Genomic DNA, 14560 nt, shown 5'->3' with positions numbered 1-14560 from the left:
CTCCCATGTTACAGGTCATTACTATGTGGGCAAAAGCCTTTATTCTACGGGCTAATCTGAACTCAACGCTGCCACGTGGGTCTTACTCGGTTAAAACTGTGGTTCTCAACTGGCGACAATTTTTCTCTCTTCCCCTGGATTTTGGCAGTGTCTGAAGATATTTAGAGAGAGGAGCTGTGCTAATGGAAGGTAGTAGGTTGAAACCAAGGGATGCTGCTGTACACCCTGTATTACAGAGGACAGCCTCCCACAACAAAGAATTGGCTAACCCAACGGGACAACAGTCCTGGGTTAAAAAATGAAAAACAAACAAACAAACAAAAAAACCCCACTAGGTTCATTTCTTGTTTACCCATAAGTTTTAGTTAAATATAATTCAAAATGAGTAGAGCAGAGTTTGTCCAGGGCCGTGGTGTACTATTTTCAAAGTCTACCTGAGCTGCTCAGGTCTGCAGAGGACAATAACCCTGCTAAATGTGAGTCCTGACCAAGCGATAGACTCATGGAACTCACGGGCTTCCTGTTCTTCAAGGAAGTCTTCATAACCTCCTCCTCCAGAAATGGTTCCAGCCATCCTCATGCATGTCATCAGGAGGAGGAGACAACTACGGGAAGGAGTGAACCATGGCAAAGCGAAGGCCTAACTAGAATACAGCTTGCCTCTTACTTTCCCCCAAAATTTTTAATGAGTGTAGAAACACTCATTAAAATTTTACTCCAGCTCTGGCTGGTTTGACTCAACAATTAAGAGCATTGACCCACAGACCAATGAGTCGCAGGTTCGATTCCAGTCAAGGGCATGTACCTTGGTAGCAGTTAGTCCCTGGCCCTGATCGGGGTCATGAGGGAGGCAACCACTATCTCACATCAATGTTTCTCTCTCTCTCTCTCTCCCTCCCTCCCACTCTATCTGAAGATACATGGAAAAATATCCTCAGGTGAGGATTTAAAAAAAAAGTTTTCTCCAGCCCTGGCTGGTGTGGCTCAGTTGTCCCTTGCACCAAGAGGTTGCTGGTTCAATTCCCGGTCAGGGCACATTCCTAGGTTTCAGGCCTGATCCCTGTTAGGGGATGTGCAGAAGGCAATCTATTGATGTTTCTCTCTCTTTCCCTCTCTCTCTAAAATCAATAAAAACTTTTTTTTTTTAAAGTTTACTCCAGGATTTGGAGAAAGAGGCAGGCCATTAGAAAGTTCTTTGTATCTCTTCACCTGAAAAAATAGGTGGTCTTGATTTGAAATTATAAAAAATAACTCTTAATTTTTTTGAAACTTCTTACTAATATTTTTGAGACCTGACCAATTTAATCCTCAGTGCTTCTCTACCAGTTTCAAATTATTGTTTGACTACTGTTAAAGAAGACCTACTTTCCTAAATAGTTAGAACAGCTAATTTCCAAAAGGTACTTGAGTAAATATTATAGACTAACATCTCATATTAGGATGTTAGAAATTAAAATTTCTGTTGCAGGAGAAAGACCACTGAACTTGGTAGGTGGAAGGTTTTGGTCCCAGTGCTAACATTTCCCAGCTGTTTGACCTTGGGCAAGTCAGTGAACCAGTCTGATAAATGGCTCCAGCCCCAGCCTGACTCCCCTCAACCTCAGCTGATGACCAACTTTACTCAGACTATCTGGACAGTTCTGTGAGCAACTTCCTCTTCTCCTCCCTCCATCTTAGAGGCTCTCCTTATATTTAGTTGTTTTTTCTTCCTTTGCTCCCATCTCAAAAGACCATGGGTCCTCTTCCTCACACAGGATAATCCCTGTGTCACGTTCCTGCCCACTCCCTGCGCCCTGTCATCTTTAGTTGGCACCCTGTCACCTTCAGTTAGCCCCCTCCTTGCTTTCGCCTCTCTCTCTCCGGTGCCTTTCCCTTTGGCTCACACCTCCCCCATTCTAACAGAAGCCTACCTTGGCCCTGACCCTTCCTTTTTTTACTTTTACTATAAGACTTCCTCAGACAAGCATCCAAGTCAGTTGCCTCACCAACCCTCCCTCCTTTTAAAAATTTTTTTTCTTTGTTGATTTGAGAGACGAAGGGAGAGGGAGGGAGAGATAGAAGCATTGATGAGAGAGAACATAGACTGGCCGCTCCTGCATGCCTCCAACTGGGGTCCAGCCTACAACCTGGGCATGTGGCCTAACCGGGAATCGAACTGGCAACCTCTTGGTGCACGGAGAGACGCTCAACCACTGAGCCACACCAGCCAGGCTCCCTCCTTAATCCTGAATTCTGATCTGTGCGCTCACCATATCCCTAAAACTGTCCTTGGGAAGCTTAGCTCCCAGTCGTTAAAGGTCTCACCTTCATCAGACTGCAACATTCAGTTCATGGGCCACGCTTTCCTAGGACCACGCTCTTCTATGGGTGTTTACGGTTCTGCAGTCTTCAGGTTCTTCCTCCAAGATGTCCTCCGTCTCCATCCTCCCCCTCTGTACCCGCCACTGAAATGCAGGCAATTCTCAAGTCCTTGATGCTCTTCTTTCTTACTTTCCACCTGGATGATAGCTTCTTTCATAGGCGTGTTCTGGTATCAACTCTTAGCTGCATGAGCATGATTCTTGGATCTCTGTTCTGAGCGCCACACTTTCAGGCCCCAGTGCCTGCTGACCATGTGTTCCTGATTCACATACCAGGGCCTCAGCAGAAAAGCCCCCGCAAAGCACCCCCTTCACTTGACCTTGCCACGCCTGTGAGTGGCACAAACACTTGCTTGTGTGCTGGCCTTGAAACCTCGCAGTCACTTTTGATCCCCACCTCTCACTTAACCCCACCCTCAATCATTTTCTTAGCACTCTTCCTTGGTCCAGACCTGCCATCATCTCTTCTTTCTCTCTGTTCTCTCCTCTGTGCAGACCAGCTTTCATTTCTGACACCCGATCAATTGCCCTAAAGCATATTCTGACTTTTTAAAGAGCTTTAATGGCTTCCCATTTTAGACCAAAAGAGGTGCAGACTTCTTAGTCTATGTCAAGCCTCTGCCTATCTTGCTCCAATTTGCCCTTCAGACTCACCTCCTGTATGACCCTATGTGCACCTGCTGGCTAGGACGACCAGGAGCCAGACTTTATATTGTTCTACCAATGTGCCTACCTCTGTTCTGTCTGCCCACTCCTTTCTGTTCAACTGTTCCTATTTTACCAAGATACATGGTCATATCTCTTTCCTCGATGAAGACCTTAATTCTCTCTAACACTTCTTTCTTTTTTTTAATATGTTTTTGTTGATTTTTTTAGAGAGAGAGAAATGGAGAGAGAGATAAAAACATCTATGTGAGAGAAACATGTGTTGGCTGCCTCCTGCCCACCCCCTGCTGGGGATCAAACCCACATCCCGGCCATGTGCCCTGACCTGGAATCGAACTGGGACCTTTCAGTCCATGGAATGATGTTCAATCCACTGAGCCATACCGGCTGAGTTCTTCAATACTTCTTGAACCTTTATAGCATATTTTGGTAGTGCTACTCAAAGTGCAAGACAAAACAATGAGCTTGTGTCTGAATGTCAATCAACCCACTGCTTTCTTCAATAAGAAAGTCTTGCTACATATATATCAACTGAACTAAACAAGGTACTTGGTGATGAATTGGTGTAAGTCTGGCTCAGGCTCCTTGTGATAATGTCAGTGGTCACAGTTCACAGCCTGGGTCCTCAGACCACTCCCTGTGGCTCTTCACATTTGCCGGGTATTGTGGTTGACTATGTGCCAGCACGTCAGCGTCGCAAGGGCAAAGGCTGAGCCTGCCTTGTTTCTGTTTCCAGTGCCTCAATAAGTTTGTCAAGCTGACTTCCAAGACCACTCTTCAGAACTCGGATTTTTGTTTTTCCTTCCTTTTAATGTTTATTTTGCCATTGCTGTTTACATCCAGTATTATCTTGTATTAGTTTCAGGTGTGCAGCATAACGGTTAGACAATCACGTACTTTACAAAGTGACCCCCCTGCTACTTCCTGCACCCACCTGGCACCTACATCATCATTACAGTATTACTGACTGTATTCCTTACGTTGTCCTTTACGTCCCCATGACTATTTTGTAAGTACCAGTCTGTACTTCTCAGTCCCTTCACCTTTTTCACCAGTCCCCCATCCCCTCTGGCAACCATCACAGAACTCAGATTTTTGTGAGAGAAATGTTTTTCCTTTTCCATTTTTGGGTGGTGGCAGCAACAACAAGGTCCAGAATAATTCATCAGATCGTGTGTCAGGACCTCCCTGCCCCAGGGGCGAGGGCCCCACTTTCCCTCTGTGTTTGAGGGTCTCCTCAGTGCCCCATGGGTCAACGCAGGGATTGAAAGGAAGGATGTCGTGGAGTGGGGGCATGCTGGGCGTAAGGAGAGCTGGGACATGCCAGCGACGATGCTCACAGCAGCCAGTAACCAAGCTTCCACCCCAGACATGAAAGGATCCCTCAGAATAAGTGGTCTGAGGAGTGAAAGAAGTCCCAGGGCCAGATCAGCCACTCGGGAATGTCATCAAGGACACAGGTTTCTTGATCCCTTCAGTCTGTAATCTCTGCACATCTTATGGTCACCAGGTGGCTGAAGCAATGCTGAGTGTCTCTCTGTTTGCCAGGAAGGACCCCTTTCTCCAAAGTCCCCTGCCTAGTTTCCTCACATCTCACTGGCCAGAATTTTCAGACGTGGCTCTGCAGGGGAGCCGCAAGGGAGTCTGGGAAAGTGAACGTGGGCATTTTCAACTTTTTCAGGAGAAAGTAGGCAAAGAATAAAGGGGTTGGAGAAGCAACTAACAAAGTGCCAGAAGAGTCCTGAAGGGGTAGCGATGGGAGCACATAGGTACTAGCGAAAGAGGAAGAGAAGGCAACATCAGAGGGAAGAGTTCCTAAGGAAGACCCGGACGTGACAAGAAACATTGCTGAGAACAAGTATGATAGGGACATGTTGTGTCATACGGTGGCTGGTGTGACTCTTCTCTGCTCTACTTCCTACGTGTGAGCCTGTACAGTGAACGAGAGAGTGGAAATGCTCCTTTATGTCATGGGGCTTTGTTCCCATGATGGTTATCCTCCAGTAAGTGTAATAGTGAGGATCATGCCCTCTGATTTAATTTGGCCTGCGTATGGCGGAGCTCTCGCACGGCTTTTATTTGACATTCTTGAGCTCAGCTAGCCTGTTGTCCCGTAAAACGAAGCCCCTATGAGGGAGGCAGGAGATTGATAATGCCTGTGCAGACGCTTCTACCCCGCAGCCTGTAAACCACCCCAGCCCCACCCTCCACCCCTGAAGCTGCTTCTTCGTGGGCCACTTCAGCGAGGATGCAGACTCAGAGCGACGGGGACCTTCGTGACTCAGGCAGCTTGTGGGGAGCTGGCACCTCGCAAGAGGAGAAAACGAGCACATATTTCTCCTGTGTGTCATCCTTGAGGCTCTGGGGCTTGGAGCCAACTGGGCTGACCTCAGAAATGATGAGCCAGAGCAACGGCCTCCCCCCTCGGAGCCGACTGCGGGCCAGATTTTCATGGAGGCTGTGAAGTACAGATTGCCACATATCTTGACAAATACTCTTCCTGGGGGGCAGCGCAGAAATATGTGGCAGTGTGAAGAAGATTAAACGAAACTTTTCTTTCATATCAGTATCAGGAGGATGTTTTCTCTCCCACCCTTCGATTCCCATGTGGCTTTTTCCTCCCACTTTCACTCCCCCAGGAAGCTGGTGTCCTCCAGCAAACGTCCTGGGCTGTGGCCTGAGTCAGGGCACTAAAGCATCCGAGGGCCCGCCCGGGGCCAGTGGGGGGAAGACAGGTGTGGGAGTCGGGGAGGGATGGCGGCCGCTTTTTATGAAGTGCCGAGGATGTGGTAGACACTATGTGTTATCTCCTTCAGGTAGGAAGCAGATGGGCTTTGGTGACCGACCTGGGTGTAAATCTTGTTCAACTATTTACAAACTAGGAGACTTTGGCAAGTTCCTTTATCTTTCTGAACTTTAGTATTCTGGGCTGCAAAAAGGAAATAATTGTGAGGATTAGAGAAAATCTCTACAAATGAACGAGTACAGTTCTAGACACATAATAAATGTTCAATAAAGGATGATGGCGAGCTGTTGTTGGTTGTGTTAAGTAGTAGCAATGATAGTAGAAGTTCTAATAGTTAAAAAATTTCTGTAAAGCTGACCTGATATGAAGGGTCAAGACCCCTCTAACTTAGCTGTAGATCTGTAGACTAAAATAAACATTGGAGATTCCAGCACTTTAGACATTTTGAACAATACTCACGCTCTGCTTTTAAATTGAGAGCCAAATTTTATTTTCCTGTGTTCCTGGCTCTTATCTCAGGGATAAATCTGAGGCTGACTTTGGGCCCAAGGCTCACCCTTGCCAATATGGCCAGGATTCTGCTGGCACATCCACAAATGACAACTTTCAGAGCTTACTTGATTGTTAGGGCCTTCTTAGAGTTTCTAGACTTTAAAAATATTAATTGGCCACATTTATTTTCAAAACCTTTTTGAAGCCAGAAACTTTATCACCAGCTGAAAGGAGCTTCAAGGGAAAATCTGGTTTGAGTTATGTTTTTCCTTGTGGATTTGCTTATGGCCGTACATAAATATTTATCCGAACTATTTCAACAAACCTTAAATCATCAGTGATCCTAAGAAAGGACCCTTTTGGAAGGATTGTGGATGTCAAGAATGTCAGCAATCAGTGTTCTCTTTACAGGACCAGATTCCAAGGACCAGAGGCCTCTTAAAAAGTATCTGGAACTGTTTGGTGGTTTTCAACATGTCTTTTGTTTTCCTATTTCTATATATCTGTTCATGCTGTTCCTTCTGAATGGAATACTCTTGCCAGTTCTTTCTTTACCTGTTGATAGTTTACACATCCTTCAAGGTCTCACCCATATGGTACCTCCTGCAGGGCCTTGAAGCAGACTAGAGCCTGGAGAGGAGCATCCCAGGTGTGGGAAATAGAGGGTGATATGGCCAAAGGCAGGATGTGGGAGTTGGGGTGAGGGGAGGGAGGGACTCTGGGAGGATGAGGTGTCCAATGGGATGAAGTCTGAGGGTGGGTGTGGCAGTGATGTGATGCAGGAAATAAGGCAATTGAAAGCCAGGATATGAGAGTCCCTAAAAGCAACGCAAAGTATTTTGGAGTTTATGGTATAAGCCAAAAGATGCTCACCTATGGCCGTTGGGTAGAATGTGGTCTGCAGACATATTTTGTTTGGCCTGCACGGTGTTTTGATATTCTTAATTAGTTTCTAACATATAAAAATAGAAAGATTTTATATATTAGTTCATATATCTGATGGCTCTTGAAAATAATGGAGTAATTAGCAGCAATCCGCTGGAACTGAGTGGAGGCTGTTTCCCATTGATCCCAACTCACCGGCTTACTTCGTTCACGGCCTGGCCCCACTAGCATCTGAGTTTGATTCCTGCCGGTTATGTGCAGGGGCACCAGGAAGGTAGAGGAAGCAGCTTAGGCTACTGGCTTCTGGAGCCAGATTGCTTCTCTTCTAGGCCCAGGTCTGTATCCAATTAACTCAATGACCTGGGGCAAGTTAAGCATATCTCTAATAATGGTACCTACCTCATATGTCTGTTGTGAGAATAAACCATAGAAATTTTTTAGAATACTACCTAGCATATATTAAGTGCACAGAAAGGTTAGCTGTTATTCTCGTATTCTACATGAGATAACAGACTTCAGGGCTGAAACTGTCTGTCACTCATTTTTGTATGACTCACCAAATCTAGACTCTTTGGTCACAACAGGCATAAAATAAAAGTAATTGATGAATGGATGAATGAATAAGTGCCCCTTGAATTTTAATTTTTGTTGGGTCCAAAGCTAAATTTAATTACTTTGTCCTCAAGAAATGCTTCCTATTTATAGTGAGTTTGACCTGAACATAGTAATTTTTTTAGGGAAGCTGTCTTTCTCAAAAAGCCAACAGTGCTAACAAAATAAGTGAAGGGAGATGTTAACATTGTGTCACTTTTCCGTAATGGATCTACCTTCCTAACTCTAAAATAGTTTGGGAATATGCTTAATTCTGTGGGGTTTTTTTTAGAAGCTCAGTTATTGGCTGATAGCTATCTGTGGTTAATATTTTAATTTAGTGGTCAGTTGCTAGGAACCACCATGTGGTGAACTTAATCAGAAATGATGTTGAAACACCTGTTTGACTTGGGTTCTCTGATACCCCACCCTCCATGAGATCCACACTTCAAGGCAGTGTTTTTGTGCCTGGTGCCTCAGACAAAGATGGAGCATCTCCAAAAACAATTTGGACAGTTTGGTATGATAACCAGTTTCTGGTATGTCCAACATATCTTTTAAAAAAAAATTTTTTTTTTTTCCCAGAGCGAGAGGAAGGGAGAGAGATAGAAACATCCATCGGCTGCCTCCTGCACTCCCCCTACTAGGGATTGAGCCTGCGACCCGGGCATGTGCCCTGACTGAGAATCAGACTGGGACCTCTCAGTCCATGGGACGGACGATGCTCAATCCACTGAGCCACACTGGCCGGGCAACATATCTTACACATAGCTGAAGTTATGATACCACCCCACCTGTGGACATGAACATTTGTGTTTATGTTAATCTATCCCTAAACACATTTGCATCAGCAAAGACGGCATGAGCTCTGTGAGGCTGACCTGCACTGTTGTGCTCACTTTCTCTGGAACACTTGCACAGTTGCCAAGAACTTGGATCCAACAACATTTAATTTTATTTGGATAAGCGTCATCCAACTGCTCAATGATGTATTCGAGAGCCTAAGACTTGCTCTTTAACTTTGTACTGTAAATGTCAAGCAGCTCTCTCCTTTTTTATAAAAGAATGTCTCCACTTTGTCTAAAGAAATCTTAATCTCTCTCCCTTTCCTTCTTTCTTTCTCTCTCCCCTCTTCCCCCAACCCCTCCCTCCCCACCTTACACAGTTAACACCTACAGCTCTTAAAGTTCTGGTTTCTAATCTTAAAGACAATTTCATGTAATGGCAAAATCTGACAAATTCTTCTGACCATGTCACCTTTCTACACGACCTATTTGGTGGGTGTAGGAAATTCTAAAAATTCAGCATATCTCTGGTATCTCCTTTGAATCCTCATCAAGGCCTTTGCCATGTTCAGGCTCAGAATGAATTTTTGAGCAAAATACCTTTGCATACCGAGGGTATTTTGAAAGAAGAGAAACTTGGGAGAAGAAAACTTGCTCTAGTTGAAAACCGTATTTGTGTACAATTAAATTTTATGTGAAAGTGTTTCATTATGAACACTTAAAGAAACCGAGGGTATTATCCTACAGGTTGAAAAAAGATAAACTTTGTACATTTCCAAGGCCGTATTAACTTTATTCCGTAGTCTTCCCTGAGTTAGAAGGAAAAAATAGTGTTTCGGTTCTGAGTGTATTTTGTGAATTAAATGGCAGTTGGCTCCTACCTGTAGGGCACAGATATGCCAGATTATTTCCCACCAGCATTGCCCCAGTCACTTTAAATTAAGAATGAACCTGAGCAAGTAAGTGTTCGCCACAGAAACTATTGACAGTAGTAGTGCTTTCTGTGTGCATCTTAGTAACTCCTTCGTGAGCAGACAGAACAGGAGGAGGGTTGAATTTTTTCTTTTCATCTGAATGGTGTAGGTCAGGTCAAGAAACAGAGAGGAATAGAGTGCTCTGGGGAAACAGAGCTCTAGCGACTGCTGTGATTGGGAAATTAGATAATAAACAGTCCCTGATACCAGGATTCTAATGGCCTAAGATCAACACAGTCTGGAGACGCAGGCAGGAGTGGCCTTCCTGCTCTGGCTTAGACCCTCCCTGGAGAGCTCTTTGTGTCAACAAGAACAGCCAGGGCTCCTGGCGGGCTCCCAGCACTCCGAGTGGGGCTATCATTTTTGTTTGCTTTGCAAATATCTTAATGGGAAGTGGTTCAACACCACCTATGGGTTAATCTGAGGGGTTCTGCCTGGCAGCTGTTAGCTCTGAGAACCACATGGCTGCTCGCGGGTGGAGGGAGTCGGGCTGACTGTTCACTACCCAGCGCCAGGTTGAGGCATCTTCTTTGCTGATTGGATTTACTGGCTGGCAGGAAGCACCTTGTTGTCTTTTATTTTTAGTTTGTTCCTCCTGGGAGGGTAGAGATGTTATTCTCAGATCCGAGTGTGCCTTTCCCTCTAAGGCAGGGCAGTTGTTCGCCTTAGTTTCAGTAGGATGCTACATACTTCTTTCAGCTCACTAAGCTCATTCTCATAAAATCTAAAATGTGGTATTAAAAGTGGTGGTGGGGTGGTGGAGGCAGCGGCATTGTAGCAGGAAGAAGGATCTCGAACGTTAGCCGACAGGGAGAGTAAAGCTACAGCCCTGTCCTCACCCAGGATCCATGGGATCAAATAGATCCTAAATTTCTGCACCATCCCTGCTCCACTGTTCCCTTCGCTCTCCCCTCTCTTCCCGAATCTGGCTTGTCCTCGTCTTGACCCGTGGGAATGCTTCCCTGGGTAACTTGGCCAAGTCACATCTTTCTGGGTTCTGTGAGCGGACGCTGGCAAAATGAGCTTTCTTTATGCTTTCCTCACTGGGTTTCAGGCAGGGGTGGGTGGTTTCCACAAAGCAGGTGAGGAGGTTCCTAGACTGATGACCGACTTGTAGACAGTTTCCACCTGCCCCGTTTGTGTTTGAAATGGAAGCATGCTGATCACTCTAGGTCCTGGAAAACATGTCCAGCTGCCTTAAGCAACAGCAGCCCCGCCTTCTTTCTGAGACCCTAACCTGTCCTGGGGGTTCCCACACCTGCTGTTGCGGGCAGGGCTCTGGAGTCACTAGATCTGCTGCTGCTAAGGGTGAGGAACGTACTTATTTCCTCAGAACCTTTATTTCCTCATCTTTAAATGGAAGACGAAATGGTGCAATATCTACCTCACCAGGTCATGAGAGTGAAATGAGTCAAATACAAAGTGGGTGGCATCCCATCTGACACACACACAACAATGTGTGTCACTAATAGTCGTGATAAGAATTGTTGTTACCTCTGAGGAACCCCCTTTCTGGATGCAGTCCCCGGTGTTATACATTCTTTGCTGAAGTACTCATTTTGAAGTTCGTTACTTCTAACCCTTTAAAATTAAACCACTGCCAAATTGAGGACAATTTGAGTAACAGTAAAAATGATAATGAAAGAATACAATGTGTTGACCCTGGCCAGTTTGGCTCGGCGATTGGAGCATTGGCCAGCAGACCAAAGCGTCGTGGGTTTGATCCCCGGTCAAAGGCACATATCTGGGTTGCAGGTTCAATCCCTGGCCCTGGTCGGGGTCGTGCAGGAGGCAACCAATTGATGTGTCTCTCTCACATTGATGTTTCTCTCTCTCTCTCTCTCCTTTCCACTCTATCAAAAAATCAATGGAAAAATATCCTTGGGTGAAGATTAACAAAAGAGGAGGAAGAGGAGGAGGGGAAAATGTATTGAATAAAATAAGCATTTATGAGCCACCTTGATAGAAAGAAGGAGAAAGAGAGAGAAGGAAAGAAAAAGAAAAAGAGGAAAGGAGGGAGGGAAAGAGGGAGAAACAGAGTATGCTTTTTACTACAATAGAATGTGAAATAACAATTATAGAAGAAATAATAAAAATAGAAAATTACCAAGTAATTATTGTTTCAGGCAAGAATCATCAGTGAATGCTAAAACTATATGTGAAAGGTTAAGAGTAACAAGCTATTTTCACAGTCTCAGAGTATATCTCCATGAGGTGCTCTCGTGATAAAAGGGCAGTAGGGAGACCTGGCAGAAACCACCTTACCCAAGTGATGACAGTTAGGATCGTCGGTGGTTGGACAAATAGACGGCATGTGCCTCCTGCTAGGATGCACTGAGAAGAACATAACATCACTTCTGTGGATTTTTTGCAAATGTGCATAACCTGAACTTAACCACGAGGAAGCAGCAAACCAGAGGCACCTCTTCCAAAATGACGGACCTGTAGGCTTCAAAATGAAGAACAAAGGAAGACTGAGGAACTGCTCCCGGTGAAAGGAGAGGAAGGGAACATGACAACTGAATGCAGTGTAGGACTCAGGATTTTCTTTTGCTATAAAAGACATCATGGCAAAATTGGCAAAATCTGAATGCGACCTATACATTGGATAATAGTATTATACTAATATTAATTGTGTTATTTTGATTATTTTATTATAGTCATATAAAAGAATGCCCTTACTTTTAAGAAAAACATGCTGAAGTATTCAGGGATAAAGGAGTATGAAGTGCAACTTACAATCAAATGGTTTAGAAAGTCCTGGCCAGGTGGCTCAATTGGTTGGAGCATCGCCTCGTGCACCAAAAGGTAACGGGTTCGATTCCCAGTAAGGGCACATACCTAGGTTGCAAGGTCGACCCCAGGTCAGGGGGTGTGCAAGAGGCAACTGATTGATGTTTCTCTCTCATGTGGATGCCCCCCCCAAGCATGTCCTCTGGTGAGGATTAAAAAAATGGTTCAGAAAACATTATATGTTTGTGTGTGTGTACGTGGATATCAGTATACATATAACAAGAGAGAGGGAAGGAGAGAAGATAAAGTAAATGTGAACATTGCTAATATTTGGAGAATCTGCTGAGGATTATACAGAATTCCCTATATTATCCTTGTATCTTTTCTACAAATATGAAATTAAGTAAAAACAAAAAGTTAAAAAACAAGTGAGTGCTACTTCGCCCCTTTAAACAGGGCGGTTCACCAGCGTCTCTCTCTAGAGGCCCCCCCCCTTCCCCCGTCTCCAGCCGCAGCCGAATGTCTGCCCACATCAGCACGGACTGGATGGTGTCTGTCCTGGGGCTTCTCCACTGTGACGCTGCCGACCAGCCGCTGCCCACAGTCCTGTTCAGACTTTCACTGCATTTTCAAAAATTCCCTAAAATGTTCCTCCCTTCCCTCACGCCCCCACCTCTTCCGTCTCTGGGCCTCGCCGTTTGGGGCCACGCTCACCATGCACCTCAGACCAGGGCTTCCTGCGCCCCTTCCCTGAACTGAGTACGGCTTTCAGAATTGAAGAAGGAAAGCTGGGGTAGATATTCTCTTTTGGGGTGACAGGAGCGTCATGCAAGGAGTGTGGGTGCTACACCTCTCTCTTTCCCTCTGGCTCGCTTGGACAAGTCACATCACCCTCCTGCCCCATGACTCAGTTTCCCCACTCACAGAATGAAAAAGATGTAGTAGATGGTCCCTGACATTTTCTTTGCCTCCACAGATCTATACCTTTTAGTCTAGTCTTTTTTTTTTTTCCCCAAGATTTTTTAAAAATTGATTTTTAGAGAGAGAAGAGGGAAAGGAAGAGAAAGAGAGAAACGTCAATATGAGAGTAAAACACTGATCGGCTGCCTCCTGCACGCCCCCTACCGCAGCCCCAGGCATGTGTCCTGCCTGGGAATCAAACTGGCAACCTCTTGGTGCACTGGACAACACCCCACCAACTGAGCCACACCAGCCAGGGCCTAATTTAGTCTTTAAAGTGCTACAACTATAACTCAAAAGTAATTCAACTCACAGTGTACCTTGTGACCCCACCCAAAGGAGAGAGAGGTTATAGAAAGGAATATTCCAGATACCTGTCATTATCAATCTTTCTTATCTCAAGCCTGAAGTTTCCAAATTCAGGGATTTATCTTTCAGAAGTACAAAATTACAAATAAGTGTAACACCTTGCTAAGTATGTGTTTTATTTCAAAATTCTGTATTTTTTTTTTAATCCTCACTCAAGGACATTTTTGCATCTGTCTTCAGATAGAGCAAGAGGGAGAGAGGGAGGAAGAGAGAGAAACATCAATGTGAGAGAGACACATCATCTGGTTGCCTCCCACATGACCCCAACCGGGGCCAAGGACAAACTGCAACCGAGGTACATGCCCTTAGTGGGAACCAAACCTGGGTCTCTCTGGTCCGCAGGCCAATGCTCTAACTGCTGAGCCAAACTGGCCAGGGCCCATGTATATCTCTCTTAATTTAATCCTTTAAAAATCCTATTGTCTTATGTTTTTATTTTGTTTTGCCTGAAAAAGCAAATGTAATCCTTTCCACCCAGCTTGGCAAGAATTTGTATTTCTATTTTGCTGATGAAGGAGCTGAAGTACTGATTTGTTCAAGTTAGGGTTGCCATATTTAGCAAATAAAAATGCAGGCTGCTGCCCCGTCTGGTTTGACTCACGGTTAGAGCGTGGGCCTGCAGACCAAAGAGTCATGGGTTCGATTTCGGCCTTGGGCATGTACCTTGGATGCAGTTTGGTCCCCGGCCTGGTCAGGGTCATGTGGAAGGCAACCAATGGATGTGTCTCTCTCATGTAAGTGTTTCTTGCTCTCTCTTTCTCTTTCTCTTTCTCTTTCTCTCTCCCTCCCACTCTATCTGAAGAAAAATGAGAAAATATCCTTGGGTGAGGATTTAAAAAAGAAAGAAAGAAAATGCAGGATAACCACTTACATTTGGATTTTATATAAACAACAATTTTTTTCTTTTAGTGTAAGTATATCCCAAGAAGTATTTGAAAAAACTTATACTGAAAAATTATGCATTATAATGCCCAGCAGGTGTGGCTCAGTGGTTGAGCA

The 14560-nt window shown here is 44.9% G+C and overlaps 1 protein-coding gene across 1 annotated transcript in view; it reads left to right on the top strand.

The window, feature by feature from the left end:
* Positions 1 to 14560, top strand: part of MYO3B (myosin IIIB) — a 425394-nt gene that overhangs the window by 307544 nt on the left and 103290 nt on the right. The window lies entirely within an intron of this gene.

The sequence above is a fragment of the Molossus molossus genome, unplaced genomic scaffold, assembly GCF_014108415.1.
Source record: "Molossus molossus isolate mMolMol1 unplaced genomic scaffold, mMolMol1.p scaffold_m16_p_11, whole genome shotgun sequence".
Lineage (NCBI taxonomy): Eukaryota > Metazoa > Chordata > Mammalia > Chiroptera > Molossidae > Molossus > Molossus molossus.
Note: the sequence above shows the minus strand (reverse complement) of the source record. Positions and strands in the feature narration are given on the sequence as shown.